General features: G+C 33.1%; 2 protein-coding genes across 9 annotated transcripts in view; one reads left to right on the top strand and one right to left on the bottom strand.

Moving 5' to 3' along the window:
* Positions 1-10,090, top strand: part of Ctnna3 (catenin alpha 3) — a 1,637,747-nt gene that overhangs the window by 598,032 nt on the left and 1,029,625 nt on the right. The gene's annotated exons all lie outside the window — the stretch shown is intronic.
* Lrrtm3 (leucine rich repeat transmembrane neuronal 3) overlaps positions 1-10,090 on the bottom strand; it is a 158,469-nt gene that overhangs the window by 37,818 nt on the left and 110,561 nt on the right. The gene's annotated exons all lie outside the window — the stretch shown is intronic.

Genomic DNA, 10,090 nt, shown 5'->3' with positions numbered 1-10,090 from the left:
TACATTCAATTTTTATTGGTCAATTTTAGTTCAATAAATGTGAAAAAAGCTTCTTGAGGATGAATGACAATATTTAGATCAGCTAACTTTTCTAACTGGTTATCAGAGTGGAGAAAAAGCCAATACAACAGGAGGTAGAGTTGATAATACAGTGCTTAGTGACTGTGACTAATTAGAGAACTTAATTAAGCTGTCAAGAAAGAATAAAGATAATCACTCTCCGTCAGTTCCCACTCTTTTGTACCCAACAGCACAATCAAACCCATTTTCTCCCAGGCTACCGCATGATCCTTGCTCTCTTACTTGATATTGATGTAACCTTATTTGCACCTTCCTAAGACGATCCAGGTTATACAAGTCAGTAACAAGCTTTGTCCCTTGTTTCATGCTGCCTTACCAGTTTTGTTCATATCATTGTCATTTGTCATATAAAATATTTGAATTTTCTACTTTAATCATAATTTCCTTACAACCTAACTGTTACAGTTATTATTATTTTTGTGATTGTTAATGCTGATTGTTATTTTAAAATAACAGAAATACCAATTACTTGGATTACTCAGGAGACTTATATATTATCAATATGGTAAGCTTTGCAATGGGCAAAAATAATGTTTTCTTATTGTGTATGTCAGTGACCTTACATTTCATTCTCATATTCAGTCCTGATGCTACTTAGTGAGATGGGTTTTCTTAAGCTTATTGTCAAGGTAGAAAACCCAAGGCAGATAGACTAAGTAAGTATAGGATGTCAGCCAGAAAGGATGAAGCCGCAGTAGATCTAGTTCCATTTGCCCTCATTCTGCTAAATATACATGGTTTGTAATTACTGCTTCTTTAGCTAGGATTTAGCTACTACTACATTTAGCTTGACATCAGTAGTTTGTGTGTGTGTGTGTGTGTGTGTGTGTGTGTGTGTGTGTGTGCAGTATATTTGATTATGGAAAAATGATTTCATAAATGATGAAGGAAATCTTGTAACATTTTAATGTGAATAGGTCATCAGGAATATGTAGTCTGTACATTTAATCACCATGGGCGTATCAAGGCAAAATTGTTGGCTGAGAAACGGGAACAGCTTCAGTCTAACGCCCAGTCTTACCATGTAGTTCAAGAGGTCCTCGAACTCGCTTATATAGCCCAGGCTGGTCTGAAACTCACAGCAATCCTCCTGCCTCAGCCTCCCAAGTGCTGTGATAAGAGGCATGTGTTACTATGGCCATAAATCATTTTCTTATCTATAAGAATTATTCTAGGTCAAGCTGCTAGGATTATTTCCAAAAGATGAAAAATATTTCCAAAAGATGAGAAGTATAAAATAAAAAGCGGCCTTTTTCTGAGAACACAGAGAGAGATGACAGGCACCCCCACCGCTGGTGACCACCGATCTCGCCGGTGGACACGTGGCTTGGGAGCATGTAAATAGCCTGGGTTTGGGGTGGAACCTAAGGCAGGCATTAGGGATGTACAGGTAGCCCATTGGTCCTAGGTTTGGTGCTATATGTAAATTTCCAGGGGCGGGAAGATGGCATCACAGGTAACTTCCTAGGGGTGGGGGTGGGTGGGGGGGGGGCGGCGGGGAATAGGGGCTTCCTGCTTCCTGTTGTGGCTTTCCTGGCTACAGAGTCCTGTCTGGGCCAAAACCCTTTCAAAGCAATTAAGTGTCTTCTAGTATCAAATGAATGAACACATTAGTGGGCTTTTTTCACATGCTTTGATTATTGTTGGGCTGGAGACAGGTAGTTTGTTCAGAAGAAATTTGTACCTTTTGAGCTCTGAGAGTTTATATATGAACTATAAATACACCTCACCTATCTAACACTGCAGAAACTGTATTGGTGTTTCTGAGGCAAGAGGATCACAAGTCTGAGCCCAGGTTGGACTCCACAGTAACTTAGCAAGATTCTATCTCAAAACCAAGAGAAAAGTAGTGTAAAAGTCTAATATTCCCTCCCCAGTATTGTCAAAGAAAATTATATGTTTATTTACTTGTACCAGTTTGGCAAGGTAGAATTCTTAAAAACAATGTGAATTGAAAGTTATTTTAATGTATTATTGCTGCTATTTGGAAGTAAAACATTTTTGATTTTGTGTTTGTCTGTTATCACTTAATATTGTGGATATTTTAGAAAGTTTCTTTGTATCTTTTGATGCTCTTGAAACATGTAGTTGCACAGATGCTTAAGCATTTGCAGATGTAGATTTTGAGCTGGTAGTGGAAGGCGTGAAGTTTATACGTTTTGGGGGATTCTGTCATTAAGGAGAATACCAAATTAGGAGGAAGATATTGGCTACAAAGGTAGAGACTAGGAACATTATTTCTGTTGATAAAATGAAAACTATGATATGCTGGTTAATCTCATTTTAACAGTCAGCGATGTTTTATTTTTTAATTAAGAGTTTTGGAGAGTAGTTATCTTAGAAACTAAGGAAGTTTGCACAAATGCTAGATTTAATGTTACAATGAAAGTCATTTGATGTATTTTCTATAGTCTCTACAATGTACTTACAAGACCTTTTGAAAAGGCTTTATCTCACAATTACTCAAATGAAGTATTGATGTAGTTGTGATTACTGTGTGGCACTATGAAAAGAGATAATGTTTCTCCCCAAAGTCATTTGGAGAATTAAGAAGTAGTTTAAATGAAAAGAGTGCAAGGAGTGTGGTATGTGTGTGTGTGTGTGTGTGTGTGTGTGTGTGTGTGTTCCAGATTGAATGCAGGAGTGTTCTACCACTTAGCTACATTCCCAACCTTTTAGATTTTTATTTTGAGACAGGGTCTCATTTAATTGGCCTCAAAGTTGCAATCCTCCTGTGTTAGCCTCCTGTCATTTTTCATGCTTTTCCTGCTTATGATGTTCTCCCACCATCTGATAACATACCATCAAGCTTGGAGGGAAGACTAGGAAGAAATTTATCATATGTAGACATTGCTGTTTTCTGTTAGGGAACTTATAAGGCATTAGTAACTGATCACTCCCTTCAAAAGTCAAAACTGTTGAAGTAGCTCAGATTGACTTGGTAAATATGTGGTATGATCTTTCTCTCCTCATGAATTACTTAATTTTGCATGATAACAAGGTTTACTGTTAAAGGAACCTAAGAATACTCCTCTGCTTTTATATGTGTTAATATTTTACCCTATACATTCCCCCTTGCTGTCTGAAATAAATTTTTATATCTCATTTTTGGTGACATATATATATATATATATATTGGGGTATTTCCTATTCATCATGAACTTTTATTATAGCTAGAAATTTCTGGCTGGTATTGAATAATTGAATTATCAATGTGAGTATAACTTTACACAGGAGTTATGAGCAATAATCTGCTTACTTTTGAAGCTAAAACTATTAAACATTGGAATCTACAGTGATGGCTGTTGACTACCATGTGGGGAGGAGGTATTATTTTAAAATCTGTTGATGGCATAATGTCATTAAGGAAAAAGTTTAGCTAAATTCTCATTGACTGTTTGGCTAACTAGCATTTTATTGTCCTTTTTAAAACAAGTATAAAAACTCACATTCATTTAAATTTGTGGACTTGATATTTTGCTTTGTTTTGGCTTTAAAATATTAATCATAATAGGAAAATGAATCAATTCTTTCATCATCTCAGCAGTTCCTTCTCACCTTCCCACTATTCTTTTTTTTCTTCATAGAAGGCTATTGTTTAATTGAAAGATACCCACTAGTAGCATGATCAGGGAATTTACAGTTTAGAAGGGAATCCTCAAAGAATAAAAAAAGTTTAACAAACAAAATGATGAAAACAAAAGAGTTTCTATATGACATAATACAGGAAATATTCTTAGTATTAGCCATATTTCAAGCTCTTTCAAATGATATGTATATAGATACTGATTAGTAGTCAGTCTGATAAATCTAATCTAAATTGTTAGTATTTGGCTTTGAGTGTGTTATACCAATGTTCTTCAAGCTTGTATAATATTAAGCCTTCTTACTGATATTTATATTCCATCTTAGATCAATTAAATCAGGCTTTTTCACATAATATCCTATGAATTTGTAGTTGTGTAAGATGATAATCATTTGTGTGTTTGGAAAACACCAGCATAGTATTTATTCACCATTCTTCATTCCTACTTTTATTATTACTTGAGTAAACGTTGAATCAACTTTTATATCTAAGAGACAGCTAGTTCTTAGGAAACAGAATGCTGTATCAAAATAAATATATTATTCTTATGAGGTATTATAAAATTCTTCATGTTGCATAGAGGATAGCATAGCTATTGCATTTTGTATTTATCCTGTAATAAATTTCTGTACCTGCTCATTAGTATTATTTTTCTTTAAAATAGAAACACATAGTCAATTAATACATATATAATTAAAGCATAATGTTGAAGTCAATGGGTTTTCACTTTAGGCGCTCTGAAAGAGTACTATTATTCCTTCCATTGTATTGTATGTACAATTTATGGGACTTTTACTTAGTACTAAGTAAATGCTTTTAAAAATAGAAAAAGTGAAATATGAAAATTCATTTGCAAACTATGTTTTTTATAGTAGGAAAACTTATTAGCTGGCAAATACCGTCACGTCATATGAAAACTTGAGAAGCATATCACTTAAATTTAAACCTGAATCTTGTTACAATAGTCATCTGGGTGTTTGATGCATACTATACAACAATGTGTGTTACTTAAAAGTCAAATGTGCTAATGTCTAGGAAAACATGTGCATTTTTAAAATAATAGTTTAGGGAAAGATAATTTTGTGAAGTATTAAAAGTTTATGGAAGAGTAGTTCTAATTACAGATTCCATAAAAAATATATGGTGCATGTGTGTATGTATGTGTTGTGTGTAGTCGTGAAATGTGAATTCTAGTCCATTTTGCCATTTACTAGTTGTGTCATATGACTTTTAGCATCATCTCTATCACCTTTCTTCTTTCTTCCTAACATCTTAATGCAGGGATCCTTTGCAAATGTGGCCCCATAAAGGAGCAGTTTAGAACAATGCCATAGACTAAGGCTAGGGACCTATTAATGAAAGAAATAAAGGGATTATGGCATTACTGTTTTGTTGGTCCTCATGTGCCCTCTACTATAGTGTCTGGGCTGTAAGGCTTGGAGAAGTACAATTTGAATTAGAATGACTTCCACTTGTGAGGTCCTATCACAATCCTAGTGGAGTCCAAGGAACAGAGAAATTGTTGGCTGTTTAGGGCTTTGAAACTTAGGGAGGAAGTGTGAAAGGTTCTATTTTAATTCACCTTAATCATTGGCACAAAGTAGGAAGAAAGAGTAATATGCTGTGAAAATCCTCTCAAGAATCAAATAAAAATAGAGTGCTCATGTTGCAGGATTTACATTTCTTTGGGTAAGTTCAGGTCTTTATTATTGTCAATAAATGGTCAATTTTGCAAGGAAAAAGTTAACTCTCAAAATAGGAAAATCTGTGATTCATAGATGCAGTGGGCAGAGGCTGAGTGACGATGACTGTAGGCAGAGTGTTTTGATTTGAGATGGCAAAAACAACCTGTTTGATTGTAGTCGTACAACTCTGTCAGTGTGCTGAGGTCCATTGAACCCTACATTTTATGTTTGTAAGCTCTGTGGTATGCAGAATTATCATTTAATAAAGTTTTATTATAAATGAAACAATTTTTAATGACTGTTAAGTCAAAAATGACAAGTTATCACTTAACTTAAATGTTAGATGCATAGATACAGTAGATGACATACCAAAGTGAGAAACCCAGTGCTTACAACTGCCCCTACTTGCTTCTTTTCTTTTTGCTTTGCTTTGTTTTTGTCTTTGCTTTCTTTTCCTTTCCTCCCCCCACCTTTTTTTTTCCATATTGGGGATCAAACCAAGAAGTGCTGTACCACTGAGCTACCTCAAAGTCTTTGTTTTTAAGAGTTTTAAATTTTGAAAAGAGGGTCTCTAAATTGTGCAGACTTGCTGTGAACGTGTGTTCTTCCTTCTTTAGCCTCTTTAGTAACTTTATATGTAAAATAGTTTCTCAATGTCATCTCCAAATAAAATTGTATTCAAAAATAAATCATAACACATATAACTTCACACCTCTTTATACAGATGTGTGAGAAAATTGGTGGTTATTTCTTAGCTAATAAATTGTTAAAATGTCTAAAAGAAAATAGGTTAATTGAAATATCTTTTGGTGGTCACTTGACTTTCTCTTAGATTGTCTCAGATAAGATATTAAGTTGATAAAAGTGTTTAAGGTTGTGTAAGTTGACTATATATTGTTTTTACAACTATTAGATTAGGAAAAAAAATTAGAAGTAATTCAATTCAACTTCTGCATTTTACAGAGATAGACTGAAAACTAGAAAAGTAAATCACCCAGGTAAAGAGATCTCATTCCTATAAGGGCAGTCTCTCTAGTGTGGATTTCTATTGTGGCATTACTTATTCAATTGTCTTTTTTCTTTTATTGGTTTAACTTTTATCTGTAAACAGTTTATTTCCATAGATTGTAAGGTTTAAGAACAGAAACTGTCTCTTATATTTCTTTGTAAGTATTCCAGGAGTTCAGTAATTAAATGTTTTGCGTAGTTGTGGAGGCTGATTGGTGGGAAAGACTCCTTATCTGTGCAAAAATGTGATTTGTGCTGTTACCTTGGCAAAAAAAGAACACTTGTGGGCATGTAACTAAGCCAAACAATCCTTTGCATATACATTTTAAGATATCAGAATAGATAAGACTATTGAATAAAAATCAACATCAATCATAGCTTTCCCCATTTTTAATGAGCTAAAATTCCAAATGGATAATTTGATGAAAGTGGTCACCTATGTTTTCAGTCTGAGAGGAAGTCAGTAAATTCATTTTTTGCTGTTACTCACAGAAATAGTTTAAATTCTATACAGGACACAAGTCTGGGGAATCACATCAGCCCTTGCCTGCAAAAGAGCTTAGAGGAATAGCAAAACAATGTATCTCCACCTTAGATTCTCAAGGAAGGTGGTCTTATGTTTTGCTGCAGTAACTGACAGACTAAATTTAATTCTCTGAAACAGAGATTGCTTTTAAATTCCCTTATTGTTTTTGCAGTCTAAGCTGAAGGTATACTGTTAGTTTATTTGGTTTTGTTTTTCTTTTCCAATATTCTTAAGTCATTTGGAGAAATCTAGTATTCATTTTTTCAAATTGTATTGGCTTAGCTAAAGATATATTTTATTGTCTATAAAATTCACTTGGAAAATAAATAAAAGTAAACCAAATATTCAAGAATGGGATGAGGCCTAGAATATGTAAATTGTTTGATATTTGACAAGTCAGTTACTGTGCTGGTATGATATGCAAATTAAGGATAATGTTTCCTTCTTATCTGCATTGCAGATTCTTAAAAGCATGTTCTGCATGCGTTCTGCATGCAGTATGTACAACTGAATATCATAGTTTAGTGCAAGGAATCCAGGCAATAGAAAGCAGACAAAAAAAATGCATATTGACTTTATATCTTTAAAATATCTGAAATTCCTCGGTGTCTATTTGGTAAATATGTTGGGGAGAGCAGACTTGCTTCATTGAAAAATTTAAATTGCATTAAATAATGAATTTAAGAATGACTCATGAGTGATACATCTCAATTCTGAACACATCTGGAGATTTCTAAGTAAGAAATTCAGTGTATGCTAAGAATAGTGTTCAGAATAACATGCACTAGTACAAAATCTGTGTGTATATATAATATTTACAAACATACATAATGCATGCACAAAACTACATTTGATACTTAACTATGTCCATGGATTTGGGGGGGACTATTTCTGAGGGCAAATGGAGACACTTGCACATGCTAGTCAAGTGCTTTGTCATTTGTCCTATCTTTGACCTTTGTACTGATAAGTATTGCTGCACAGAAACTATGCTATTTATATTTTCCATGTAGGTTGATGCTGATTAGACAATTTTCTGCTTGGGCAATTTGAACTTGTCCAGAAGTGTTTTCTCTCTGAAATTCTACCACTGAAACATTATGTCTCTAGTTTGACAATTATTTGGGTTTCATTATTTTTTTGTTCAAGTAAAATGCAAAGCAATCTAGTGAAATAATCCATTGAAATATCATCCAAACTTTGGTAGAATTATTAGTAAACTGGTTGAATAAGTTTTATAGAAAGAAACAGACACGTGCTTAAATCAAGAATATATTTTGATTATAGACTATATTAGTAGTTGTGTATGTTTTATAGATTCAATTTATGTTTTGTATGTAGCTCATAAATAATGTAGCTCATTGCTTATCAGGTAATGATATTTAAAATTTTTCTTCCCACTGGAGTTGTGCTAAACCCTTATCATTTGTTGAAATGACTAAGCATTAGTAGACCTATTGTCATATCAGGTACAATTTACGTGATCAAGGTGGGAATAAATTATTCCTGTTTTTCATGTTTGCCTCTCTCATCTTATCTTCTTTCTTTAAATGATGTTTTCTTATTTAGTAGATTAAATTATCTTACTTGAGATAGTCATGATTTTAATAGACCACAAGATATATCATTTTTCTGAAGGGTTATTTTTAAGGTGAAAAGCATACAAAAATATTATGATCATAATTTTGATGCAAAATATTTGACTCTATGAAAGGAAAAAGAATTATAGAATAAAAATCCTAATTCTAGGAGTAAAATTTCAGCAAGATAAGAGAGTTTTACAAAACAAAGACTAGTTTAGAACATAAAAAGATGAGCTAGAAACCATAGTGAGCCATCTTGTTATCTTTTAGGAGATGTTACTATTTTAGGGAATATATACACACATATTTTTTTTTTAATCAGTATCGAGAATCAAACTCAAGACTGCTCTTGCAAGGCAGGCACTTTTGCTGCTGAGCTAAATGCCCAGCAGGAATCAATATTTTTAATTATTGTCATTTTGTGCTGTCTACTCCCCCTACTCATTTTGTCATTCTTTTTTTGATCTTTCATCTTACAAATTCATTGAGAGATCTCAATGTATTTGTAGCTCCAACAGTAAAACATGGCTTACTTCTCCAAAGTAACAACTCATTTTTTTCCTTGAAGATTGTGAGCATGTATATGATTGATCTTCAAGATATTTTTCTCTTGATTAGTAATTTTTATATTAGGATGCTGTGGAATGTTTTATGGATTCTTAATATGAATTCATTATTGTTTTTCTACCTTCCTGTGAATAAAATCATAATTCTTTATATTGGTGTTAAATAGGATGAAGACCTGGTTTTGATCATCTTCAGGTGGTTTATATATTGATTTTATTTCCTCAAGAATATTACTAATTACTATGAACATGCAAAATCACATAGACTGGCTTTATGCAACATTTGCTTTTTTATTTATATAAACCTAATATTTATATAAGTGATTTTCCATAAATAGTGTCTTCCTGGAAAATCTATTTTTGTTGTTGTTGTTGTTGTAACAGAGGGATCCAAGTGGAGAAAAGAAGATGGTGAAGGAAGGTATTTCTTTTTTAAAATTCAGTTTACAGTGCTGTGTTGGGTATGGTGATATAAACTTGTGATCCAGCACTCCATGAGACTGAGGCAGAAAGACTGCAAGTGTGAACCCAGCTTGGGACATTTAACAATTTAGCAAGAACATGCCCACAAACAAACAAACAAACAAAAATTACTGAGGATGGAGTCCTGTGTGGAGGCCCTGGATTCAATTCCTGTGACTGTATGTACACCCAATACAGAAAAGTTACTTTGTGTTTCAGTCTAGAGCATGTTAGCCTAATTAGAGAAACACTCACTTAAAATAGCAAATTGTTCAAACATTACTAATTCCTAAAAAGAATGCAATAGTTATTTCTCATGTAAATATTTTCTAGTGTCATATTTTCCCTGTTGAATATTGCTTTCTCACTTCAGAAGCTTCACCTAATAATCTAGGATCCTTTTTCTATACTCAGAAATGTTAGGACCTGTTTACTTTTTATCTTTCATTTCGAAGGAGTACACTTAACTAAGTATTATAAAATTAGTCTTATCTTTTATTTTGAGGAGAATATGTTACCATGAAGAGAAAATATATGGAGAGAATCATTTTTAAATGCTTGATAATGAAATATTAATTTAATATTAATTTATC

This window comes from Cavia porcellus, unplaced genomic scaffold (genome assembly GCF_034190915.1).
Source record: "Cavia porcellus strain 051 isolate PalLab524CR breed Dunkin Hartley unplaced genomic scaffold, mCavPor4.1 scaffold_28, whole genome shotgun sequence".
Taxonomy (NCBI): domain Eukaryota; kingdom Metazoa; phylum Chordata; class Mammalia; order Rodentia; family Caviidae; genus Cavia; species Cavia porcellus.
Note: the sequence above shows the minus strand (reverse complement) of the source record. Positions and strands in the feature narration are given on the sequence as shown.